The sequence below is a fragment of the Heptranchias perlo genome, chromosome 9, assembly GCF_035084215.1.
Source record: "Heptranchias perlo isolate sHepPer1 chromosome 9, sHepPer1.hap1, whole genome shotgun sequence".
Taxonomy (NCBI): domain Eukaryota; kingdom Metazoa; phylum Chordata; class Chondrichthyes; order Hexanchiformes; family Hexanchidae; genus Heptranchias; species Heptranchias perlo.
In genome coordinates, this window is record NC_090333.1 from 30,604,518 (window position 1) to 30,617,099 (window position 12,582).

Here is a 12,582-nt window from a genome sequence, read left to right on the forward strand (position 1 = left end):
TACTGAAGGAGTGCTGCATTGCTTGGGATACTGTCTTTTGGATGAGACATTAAACCAAGGTCCCTTTTGCCCTCTCAGGTAGACATAAAAGATCCCATGGCACTATTTGAAGAAGAGCGGGGATTTCTCCTGATGACCTGGCCAACATTTAACCCGCAACCAACACCATCAAAATAAACAGATTTTCTGGTCATTTATCTCATTGCTGTTTGTGGTTGCAGTTTTAGCCTACAACAGTGACTACCCTTCAAAATGCTTCATTGGCTGCGAAGTGCTTTGGGACATCCTGAGGTCATGATAGGCGTTATGTAAATACAAGTTTTTTCTTTCTTAAAATAGCTACAGGTCTAAGAACAGCTACCTGCAGCTTTTAAAGCTCAAACCATTAGAAAATATTCTGCAAAAGAACAGAAGGCCATGTGAATGCATAAACTGTATGATTCAAACTGAAGAGAAAAAAAATGTGACCTCCTTAAAATTTAAGAATAAAGTTTCATGGAATGAAAATAAATTCTTGCAACTGCAATTCATGAAATAAGAAATCAGTACATCTTTTGTGATTTTAGTGCTTGGATAAGTGACTTTGAAATCAAGACCAGAAGCTTTCTATACAATATCATTAAACCATTAATTCATAAAGATTACTTTTTATTTTTGGTCAAAACCATCCCAAGATTGACACATTATGCAAAGAAAGTCTGTCATTGATGCTGCATGCACTTTGCTAAATTCTGCAGTTCATCCTCGAGGCAATCTGGTATGGACCCCACTGTCGATTAAATTGGACAATTATTGATGCATAGTAAAACCCCTCTTTGGTTTCACACCAAAGGAAATTGGTGTCTTTGTAGTGTAAATAGGGCCTGACTTTGAAATGATACAATCTGTCCATGTATTCCTACTACAGAAGATGTTAGTGTGGTGACTTGATATCAATCAATGGACATCCTTGCAACGGAATAGCTGCATTTAAAATGTACAAGTTCTGAATCTGGACAAGTACAGGAATGATTAAGTGCATCAGACTACATACGTGAGTAAAGAATTAAGTGAGAAATCTAGAGACACAGAAACAGAATCATACAACAAAACAGAGGAGAGGCACACACCAAAACCTAGCAAAGCAGAGATACACAGAAACATCTATATATGTACAAATACAAACAGACAGAAAGAATTAAGATAACTGTTAAATTTGGTCAGAGGGAGTGCAATGCAGTGAGAGCTTTCAAATCAAAGTAAAAGAAAATGGTGGAACATTTCACCCCAACTTACCAACACAAAGATTCCACCTATGTTGCATCTTAAAGCCACAATGCTTTATATTTATTGCAATTCTTTGCTGCAGCATAGTTGCAAAGGTTAAAGATATCACCTTGTTGCAAAAATTCTTTCGCACATTACCCATATTTCAAGCTTTCACAGAGGAGATCAGTTTCAGGAATACATGGTCTGTGCACTCCATGCCATCAGTCCCAGTGATTTTTGCCAAACGAGTATCCAAACCGAATTCTTGAAACCTACCTATCATGAAAACTTGAATGTCTCATAACAGCCATCATTCTAGAATGAGGGGGGGTCACAGTCTCAGGATATGGGGTAGGACATTTAGGACTGAGATGAGGAGAAATTTCTTCACTCAGAGGGTGGTGGACCTTTGGAATTCTCTACCACAGAAGGCTGTGGAGGCCAAATCACTGAATATATTTAAGAAGGAGCTAGATAGATTTCTAGACACAAAAGGCATCAAGGGGAGAGAGCGGGAATATGGTACTGAGATAGAGGACCAGCCATGATCTTATTGAATGGCGGAGCAGGCTCGAAAGGCCAAATGGCCTACTCTTGCTTCTATTTCCTATGTTTCTATGTTACCAGAAAAATCTGTGGAGATGGCGCTGCCATCTGTGAACAAAGAAACGTGCAGGGGTTCCAATGGCATCACCGATCATGTCATTAGTCATTTAAAAATCGACTACAAATATCAAAATGCAAAATCATCTTTGCAACAGTGCACACTTTGGCAACTGTAACATTAGGGGTACAGTGACCAAGGGTACTGGATTAGAAATTCATGAGGTTGTGAGTTCATAATCCCACAATGGCAAATTGTGAAACTGAAATTAAACTTGTTTGCATGCAAGCCCAGCTAGTTCACCAATGTCCTTCCAGGGAAGGAACCTCGCATCCCTATCTAGTCTGACCTTCAAGTTTTTCCACTTCCACCTATATGGTTGACTGTTAAGAAATAGGACATAAGAAATAGGAGCAGGAGTAGGCCATACGGCCCCTCGAGACTGTTAAAGCCCTTAGGGCTACCTAGGTATGGCATGAAACACTGCCTTGCCAGAGCTGCCTACATTCTAAGAACATATATTAAAACAGATCTGCTGCAGCCCAAACTTTTCTAGACAGCCAAACATTTGCATAGCAGACTGTGCCAGGAATCCAACATAGAAATGGAGAAAATGTTGAAATGCACAGCAGGTCTGTTGGCATCTCCAAATAGTAAAGACAAGGCTAATTGGATGCATGACCCTTTGGAAGTGTCTTACATCCTAAATGTTAACCTGTCCTTTCTCTTTACAGGTGCTGACCGGCTTGCTGTGTATTTCCTCTAGCAGGAGAAACCCACATCACCTGTATTTTTCCTTTACAGATGCTGTGCATTTTCTGTTTTTATTTCAGATTTCCAACGTTTGCTGGGTTTTTTCTTATCGGTGGAAAACCTCCCCGAATACTCTCGGGCAATGCATCTTTTATAAGTACGCTTCGTCGGCTCTTAATTAAAGGGAACAGTAATTCATAATGTTGTATTTTTTTTTAAAAACCACGAGAAACTGAAGCATTACACATCGGCAAAGTAAGATTACCTAACGTGTAAATGCTGCAATTATTTAAACGTGATCGCCTTCTGATCGAAAGAGGCGCATATTTTGTGATCGGGGGCATGTAGAGATTTTTTAAAGGTTACATTTGTATTGACAGCACGTCTCCTACAGTGGCGGCGGGCTTTAATGTTGCACCGATCTGTGGGGGATACACTTGTCATAATTTCACTTGTCCGGACTGCTGTTGCATTACAGATGAGATGACTCTGGCTGTTTTTCCTCCGTATAGCTCGTTGCAGAATAAGTCCCTTGGCAGCAGGAGTTGCCACGTGTTCGAGTCACTATCACTTTGCAATGAAAGGAGCCCCTTTTCCGGGGAGCAAGTCTCATTGCGGTGGACATGTAACACACACACACACACACATATACATTTAAAACTTCAACCCTCTGCGACTCCCACTCCCACACTGACCACGTCCACACGTCCGACCAAAAGCCAAACCTAGTCGGATCTTATTGAACACGTCGCTCGCTGCAGTAAAAACACAAAGAAGAAGAAAAAAAATCCTTCCCAGTATATTGAAGCATGCCAAACCCCCACCAATGAGACACAGAGAGAGAGAGAGAGAGAAAGACCCTGAAGAGATGAGTGTTAAGACGTAAAATGCAAAACGATGGCATGGCCCTTACCTCTCAGTGTGTTCGCAGATCCGATCATCAATGAGCGTTTTTGCAAATAAAACACACACAATTCTTTGCTTTGTTTTATGGTGGAGATCTTCCGAACAGATTTGGTCCTGTGAGTTGCGTCAGCCTTTCTCGCACTGAATGATCCACTGAAATACACTCGGGTCTGTGACTCCTCCTCCTCTTACAAAGCCTCACATTTTATTTGTACTGGTGCTTCCCCCCCCCCCCCTCCTCCTCCTCCTGGGAGCATCAGACACTTTCGCATTTACGTGATAGGCGAATTGCCAGTGCACGGATCGCCGAGGAAAAGCAAGAGAGACTGTTGACATTTGTTAGAAATGAAATGCAGCAGGGCTTGGTGAAATGCAGTTCCCGTTGTTCATTCTACTGCTGTTGCAGCCCGTTCAAAATAAATGTCACCTAATCTGTCCTGAAGAGATTTCAATGATATATATATATTGTAGGGAAGCTGGTGCATTATTTTGTAATTCGTCATCCAGAGGAAAAATGGTACTCTAGCACACTGATATTTCGTGAGGTCTTATATAATTTTGCATCAACGGCCTGATATTCTGCAAGTCTGGCATCAATTCGTGGGGCAAGCTTCATCCACCTTGCTTGGAACCACAAGCCCAAAGCATCTACAAAGCTGGCAATCTGCCATCAATGGGATCCACCAGTGCCAAACCTAAGTGCACCCAATCAATTCAGAACTCATCTTTGAATCACACTCAAGAGGAAAGACAACAGTTTAATCACGAGTGTGAAAATAAAAATACTCACCAAATTGTCAATTTATCTCCGGCCATTGGTGAAACAAGACAGGCACTTGAGATGCCAATCGAAATATTAGACAATTTACCTGTGAATGTATTTTCTGAAAATGAAAACAAATAGAGACACGTTTCAACCACAGGCCCTTAAGGGACCATTAGGTTGAGGTAGTGGTTGGGTTATGCTGATACAGATGACATTTCATTTCATTAGTCTAAGCCTTCTCACAGACTTCATCAAAGAAACAGTAAATACAAAGTTAACAAATCAGGGAAAGGAAAGTGACTGCATTAAGCTTCACTGACACAGAAATTCCACATCTGCTGTTGTAGGAGCTGTTGGATTCCAAAATGTGGCTGTTCTCTTACAGGTATCCTTCTCAAGATAGGCACATAACATACCCTCAGAAGAGGAGTACAGTAGAAAGAAGGAACTTGCATTTATACAGCATCTTTCACGATCACAGAACATCTCAAAGTTTTTATAGCCAATGAAGATCTTTTGAAGTGCAGTCACTGTTGTAATGTAGGGAAACATGGCAGACAACTTCTGCACAGTATAATGGCTCTGCTATACTGCACGTTTAAGACTGTTACCTGCTTAAAGCAATGTGGAGCCAGCAGTGCTCTTATAGGGTCTGTCAGTGTATGGTGGAGAGAGGTGGATTGACACTGCAGGCGTGGACCCTTTATCAAAGCACAGTTCTGCAGTTCCGATGGGGTGTGTTGCGATTGGGGTGTTGGACTGTCTTCTCTATTTTTGGGTGCTTGTGAACTTACTGTGTGTGTTTCCAGAATTTTCTGTTTTTCAGATTGTTTGAGATTAACTGAGAAGAGCTCCATCTACCAGTTTTCACCTCTTCCTAGTTTTTCAAAAAAAAAACTGTTTGGGCATTCAACCCATAATCTCTCCTGCTCCCTGCCACCACCACCCCCCACTCTTATTTTTGTTTTGTTCAGTTCCGTGAAAGACTCCAGTTTTCATCTCTGACAAAGGATCTAAACCCTATTTTTTTTTGTTACAAAAATTGACTGATCTGTTGTGTTTTTCCTAATTTTCTGTTGTTAGTGGTGTTAAGCGGAAGCTCGATAAGTACATGAAGGAGAAAGGAATAGAAGGATATGCTTAGGATAGGGTTAGATGAAGTAGAATGGGAGGAGGTTCTTGTGGAGCATAAACACTGGCATAGACCAGTTGGGCCAAATGGCCTGTTTCTGTGCTGTAAATTCTATGTAACTCTATGTACACTGCCAGCTTTGCATTGTTCTTTGGTTAGGGAAATGCAAGTCTGCATGTGGACATTTTCGTGCAAGCACAGAGCTTTGTTCACCATTATCCACACAATCTGTCAAAGGAATGTTCAAAATATAATAGAACAAGTGGATCTCCTTGGCATTACCATGGGAAGTCAGAGTATACAGCTTTTCATTCACCTGTGGTTATCATGTTATGCTTCTCTCTTTGTGTCTATCTCATTCTCTGGTGATGAAATTGGTCTTCGCCAGGAACTCAAAATGGGCTTATAGGGAAATGACAGCCCACTTTACACCGCGCCCGGTTTTATTTTCTATTGAAATCAATGGAAAAAATAAATCAGGCGCAATGTAAAACAGGCTGCCGATTTGCTACTGGCGGAGACCAATTTCACACACACACACCCCCCACCGTGTCTTCCCTGTTCCGCTCTGCTTCTTTCTGTCATCACTCAGTCTTTTCTCATGTCTGCGTTCTCTTGTGCTTCTGTTTCTTTTCTTTTTTTTCCTTTCAGGTGTGAAGTGGTGGATGGTGTGACAGGAAAGGGAGTCAATAAGGGGGAACAGGCCATATTTTCCAATGAAAAACGTGGAGCTCCCACCACCTTACCCATATTTAAAGAAGGACCATGCTGGCTTCGGTGGGCAACTTAGACTCCTGTCCAGAAGGTACAGTAAAAATTGGACAGGGCAGGATCCGGGCAGGGTATCGGCAGGTAAATCACCTGGTGGATTTTAACTTGCTTACCTGCCCGGTTTCTGCTGGGTGAGATAGGATTAAAATCCACCCTATGTTTGAAATATTCTGTGAGTGCTTAATGTATTTGTATTAAATTCTTTTGCCCACTGTTTTAATGGTGACCTTAACCTATTTTAAAAGAATGCTCTTAAAAACAGCAAAGAAAGGAATTTGAGATGAAAGCATTGTGTTTGTACAATAATATCATGCAAAGTCATTTCAAAGCTTTAGAGTACTGTGTTCACTTATGGTTGGGCAAAGCTCATCATAGGTAGACTCAACTTCATATACTTTCTCAAAGTATTGCAATCCCTTACTCTCAACATCTATTGCGGCATTGAGCACTGGTGAGAATGAGGAGCTGGGAGTAGAAGAGAGGAAGAATGTTATTCCTCCATGCAGGCTGGAGAAATGACTGCCCTTGCTGAGGAGCCTAGGGACCTAAATCTCAGGGCTCGGTCTTCAAAAGAGCCATGATTAGGAAGCATAAATCTCATGTAGTGCCAATTGCTACAGTTTCCACATATATGGTTGAGATAATGGACAAATCAGAGGAGACAACAATTCACATCTGGAACACATTGCAGGAGGTTTCCCATGACCCGCAGATCACCCTGGAGACACTGACAGCTGGGATATTTCTACAACATCAAGACATCAGGAACAGTTTCTAAGAACATTGATGCATTGAGAGCCTGAACACCTCACTTGCTCCCAAGACCAGATTGGGTCTATTCAGTCTGTGAAGACACCAGTCAATAGCACCTTTGAGCCTGTGCCCAGTACCAGTGGTCTGCAAGGAGTGGGTGCAGATGTCACTTCTATAAGGCCCCCTCCAATGCCAACATATATGGGAGCTTCAAACATGGGCCTGGTGCCCCTTTCCATTGCAACAGATAGACTGCTAGAAACTGGTTCCTCTTGCTCAGCAGCTTCCCTGAGATAACAGGCATCTCAGGTCTCTAAGGCTCCAGAGAATCATCCCAACCACCACTACTCAACTTAATCTCACTCAGACCACCTCATAGGAGTAATAAATTAGGCAAACGAACATGTACATTTTCTGGCACAAAGGGCAGACATGGCATTAAGAAATAACTGTAGATAGGGTGATTGGAATGTTTTACTCTTTTTGGTGAATCTTGTTCTGTCAAGCAAACGCAACTTGTGCAAATAGAGTTATGAGTTGATTTCTGGAAATGCTTTCAACTTTTGGGGATTTGTGGCGGGGAAATGTAGACTTCTGTCTTAAGAAGGAAAATTGTAGAAGTCTTTGATAGTGAAGGACTTTATGAGGATGTGGTGGGAGAACAGGCAGATGTGAAGTGACTTTATTTGGCGAGTCAGCTTTTATTTATTGAAAGCACTGAGCTATCAGTCGTGCATCTTTTCTTTGGCTGTTGACTGTTGCCAACTGCCTGCTGATTGTTCTGTTCTACATTCTTTGCACCCTGTATGCCCTCCTCATGTTGTGGGGAAGGAGGTTCTTCTACCCCTCTTCATCATCATCACCTTCAACGAGAGAAAAGAGCCTCAGCCTGTTCAGTCATTCCTGATAGTTGTACTCTCTCAGTTCTAGTATCTTCCTTGTAAATCTTTTTGCACTTTCACCAATGCATCTATATTCTTTTAGTAATACGGAGACCAGAATGGTGCACAGTACTGCAAGGGGTGGTCTAACCAAGGTTCTATATAAGTTTAACATAACTTCTTTGCTTTTGAATTCTATTCCTCTAGAATGAACAACAACAACAACAACAACTCACATTTATCTAGCACCTTTAACGTAGTAAAACATCGCAAGGCGCTTCACAGGAGCGTTATCAAACAAAATTTGACACTGAGCCACATAAGGAGACATTAGGACAGGTGACCAAAAGCTTGGTCAAAGAGGTAGGTTTTAAAGAGGAGAGGGAGGCAGAGAGGCAGAGAGATTTAGAGAGGGAATCCCAGAGCTTAGGGGCTAGGCAACTGAAGGCATGGTCGCCAATGGTGAAGCGCTTAAAATCGGGGATGTGCAAGAAGCAAGAATTGGATGAGCGCACAGATCTCAGAGGGTTGTAGGGCTGGAGAAGGTTACAGAGATAGAATAGGGCGAGGTCATGGAGGGATTTGAAAACAAGGATGAGAATTTTAAAATCGAGGCGTTCCAGGACCAGGAGCCAATGTAGATCAGCGAGCAAAGGGCCTTTTGAAAGTCTATGTATATTACATCCAGTGCATTACCTTTGTCTACTCTTTCTATAACTACTTCAAAGAATTCAAGCATGACCTTCCCTTTTGAAATCTGTGCTGACTATCCTTTATTATATTTTTGGTTTCTAGATGTTTTTCGATTACATCTTTCAGTAATGATTCCAATATCTTTCCTACCACCGATGTTAATCTAAATGGTCTATAGTTCCTTGGATTTCTTCTATCTCTCTTTTTGAATATAGGAATAACATTAGCTGTTCGCCAGTCCTGTGGCACTATTCCCTTTTCTATAGAATTTATGTATATACACGCACACTAGTGCCTTTGCTATCTCTTCCTTTGCTGCTCTGAGTATGCGTGAATACAATCCACCCATACCCAAGATTTGTTCCTCTCTAAGCTTGTCTAGTTTATTAATTATTTCCCTCCTATCTATCTTAAATGTTTTGATATCCTTTTTGATCTCTTCTTCTAATGTCATGTCCACCTTGTTAGTCTTCCTGGTAAAAAGTGAGGTGAAGTAAATATTCAATATTTCTGCCATTCACCACTGGCACACCGTGGCTGCAGTGTGTACCATCTACAGGATGCACTGCAGCAACCCGCCATGGCTTTTTCGACAGCACCTCCCAAACCCACGACTTCTACCATCTAGAAGGACAAGGGCAACAGGCACATGGGAATAATACCACCTGCACATTCTCCTCCAACTCATACACCATCCTGACTTGGAAATATATCGCCGTTCCTTCATCGTCGCTGGGTCAAAATCCTGGAACTCCCTACCTAACAGTACTGTTGGAGAACCTTCACCACACGACTGCAGCGGTTCAAGAAGGTGGCTCATCACCACCTTCTCAAGGGCAATTAGGGATGGGCAACACATGCTGGCCTTGCCAGTGACGCCCGCATCCCATGAACGAATTTTTACAAAATTTAGAGTCATAGAGTCATAGAGTTATACAGCACGGATAGAGGCCCATCGGCCCATCGTGTCCGCGCCGGCCATCAGCCCTGTCTACTCTAATCCCATATTCCAGCATTTGGTCCGTAGCCTTGTATGCTATGGCATTTCAAGTGCTCATCCAAATGCTTCTTGAATGTTGTGAGGGTTCCTGCCTCCACAACCCTTTCAGGCAGTGAGTTCCAGACTCCAACCACCCTCTGGGTGAAAATGTTATTTCTCAAATCCCCTCTAAATCTCCCGCCTTTTACCTTGAATCTATGTCCCCTTGTTATAGAACCCTCAACGAAGGGAAAAAGCTCCTTAGTATCCATCCTATCTGTGCCCCTCATAATTTTGTACACCTCAATCATGTCCCCCCTCAGCCTCCTCTGCTCCAAGGAAAACAAACCCAATCTTCCCAGTCTCTCTTCATAGCTGAAGCGCTCCAGCTCTGGTAACATCCTGGTGAATCTCCTCTGCACCCTCTCCAAAGCGATCACATCCTTCCTGTAGTGTGGCGACCAGAACTGCACACAGTACTCCAGCTGTGGCCTAACCAGTGTTTTATACAGCTCCATCATAACCTCCTTGCTCTTATATTCTATGCCTCGGCTAATAAAGGCAAGTATCCCATATGCCTTCTTTACCACCTTATCTACCTGTTCCGCCGCCTTCAGGGATCTGTGAACTTGCACACCAAGATCACTCTGACCCTCTGTCTTGCCTAGGGTCCTCCCATTCATTGTGTATTCCCTTGCCTTGTTAGTCCCTCCAAAGTGCATCACCTCGCACTTTTCCGGGTTAAATTCCATTTGCCACTGTTCCGCCCATCTGACCAACCCATCTATATCGTCCTGCAGACTGAGGGTATCCTCCTCGCTATTTACCACCCTACCAATTTTTGTATCATCAGCGAACTTACTGATCATACCTTTTACATTCATATCCAAGTCATTAATGTAGACCACAAACAGCAAGGGACCCAGCACCGATCCCTGTGGTACCCCACTGGCCACAGGCTTCCAGTCACAAAAACAACCTTCGACCATCACCCTCTGCCTTCTGCCACTAAGCCAGTTTTGTATCCAAAGTGCCAAGGCACCCTGGATTCCATGGGCTCGTACCTTCTTGACCAGTCTCCTGTGGGGGACTTTATCGAAGGCCTTACTGAAATCCATGTATACCACATCCACTGCGTTACCCTCATCCACACGCCTAGTCACCCCCTCAAAAAATTCAATCAAATTAGTCAGACATGATCTTCCCTTGACAAAGCCATGTTGACTATCCCTGATTAATCCTTGCTTCTCCAAGTGGAGACTAATTTTGTCCTTCAAGAATTTTTTCCAATAATTTTCCTACCACTGATGTTAGGCTCACTGGCCTGTAGTTCCCTGGTTTTTCCCTACTCCCCTTCTTGAATAATGGTATTACATTAGCGGTTCTCCAGTCCTCTGGCACATCCCCTGTGGCCAGAGAGGTTCTGAATATATGTGTCAGAGCCCCCGCAATCTCCTCCTTTGCCTCACACAGTAGCCTGGGATACATTTCGTCCGGGCCTGGGGATTTATCCATTTTTAGGCCTGCTAAAACCGCCAATACCTCCTCCCGCTCGATGTTAATATGTTCGAGTATATCACAGTCCCCCTGCCGTATTTCTATGTCTACATCGTCCTTCTCCATAGTGAAAACAGATGCAAAAAATTCATTTAGAACCCCTCCTACATCTGCCGGCTCCACACACAGATTGCCATTTTTGTCCCTAATGGGCCCTATTTTTTCCCTAGTCATCCTCTTACCCTTAATATACTTATGAAACATCTTAGGATTTTCCTTTATTTTGCTCGCCAGTGTTATTTCATGGCCCCTCCTTGATCTCCTAATTTCTTTTTTAAGTATCCCCCTGCACTTTTTGTACTCCTCGAGGGCTTCCTCCGTCTTTAGCCTTTTGTATCTGCCAAAAGCCCTCCTTTTTTTCCTAATCCATTCTCGTATATCCCCTGACATCCAAGGTTCCCTGGAGTTCTTGGTACCACCCTTGACCTTTACGGGAACATGTTGCCATTGTATGGTCTCAATCTCCCTTCTGAAAGACTCCCATTGCTCCGATGCGGATTTTCCTACAAGCAGCTGATGCCAGTCCATTTTGGCCAGATCCTGCCTTATCCTATTAAAATCGGCATTCCCCCAATTTAGAACCTTTATTTCCGGCCCCTCCCTGTCCTTTTCCATGACCACCTTAAATCTCACCGAAATTTCACTGTCATTATCTGTGTGTTTATCTTGTGTATCCCTTAGGGGCCCTATCCCTATCTTAATGCTCCTTTTCTTATTTATGTGTCTATAGTTTACTTTGCTATTTCTTTTTATATTCTTTGATCATTTCAATTCGTAGTTCCTCTTTGCTTTCCCAATCATTTTTTTGACTTCTTTCCTAGCCTCTTCGTATTCCCTTTTGTCATCCTTTCCTTTATTGTCTATGTTCTTAGAGAATGATTTTTTTCTTTAGTTTCCATTTTACCCGTATCTCTTTATTTATCCAATGGTGTTTCAGTATTGGCTAGTTTGTTCTTGCTTTTTAGTGGAATATATTTCTCCTGAACTCTATTGATCACCTTTTTAAATATTTTCTACTGCTGTTCTACCTCTTTGTTTGTCAATATTTTTTTCCTGTTTAGCTTCCCTAATTATCCCCATCCCCTCATAATTAACTTTTTTCCAATCTTTTACTTTGGTCTTTGTCTTACTTATGTCTCTCCCAATCATTATCTTAAAACTTATTATGTTGTGATTGCTATTGCCTAGATGCTCCCCTGTGTTTCCTTCTCTTATCTGATCTGGTTCACTTCCCATTTCTAGATCCAGCAGCGATTCCTCTCTCGTTGGGCTTCTTATGTACTGGATAAGAAAGAAGTCCTCTACACACTGTAAAAACTGTATTCCTTTTCCCCCTTTCACTACCTTTTCTTGCCAGTTTATTTGTGGGTAGTTGAAATCGCTCATGATTATTATTCTATGTCTTTTACTCATTTCATAGATTTGCTGATATAATTCTCCCTCTACTTCCCTTCCACTATTAGGTGGTCTGTAGTATACCCCTATTATCGTGATCGATCCCTTCTTTTTTAAAAATTCGTTCATGGGATGTGGGCGTCG

General features: G+C 42.4%; 1 protein-coding gene across 6 annotated transcripts in view; it reads right to left on the reverse strand.

Moving 5' to 3' along the window:
• Positions 1-3,672, reverse strand: part of slc6a9 (solute carrier family 6 member 9) — a 222,206-nt gene extending 218,534 nt beyond the window's left edge. For all 6 annotated transcript variants that reach the window (XR_010963853.1, XR_010963851.1, XR_010963852.1 and 3 more), the window contains exon 1: positions 3,519-3,672. The gene's annotated coding sequence lies outside the window, so the exon portion shown is untranslated. The remainder of the gene's footprint in view (positions 1-3,518) is intronic.
• Between the last annotated feature and the right edge of the window lie 8,910 nt (positions 3,673-12,582).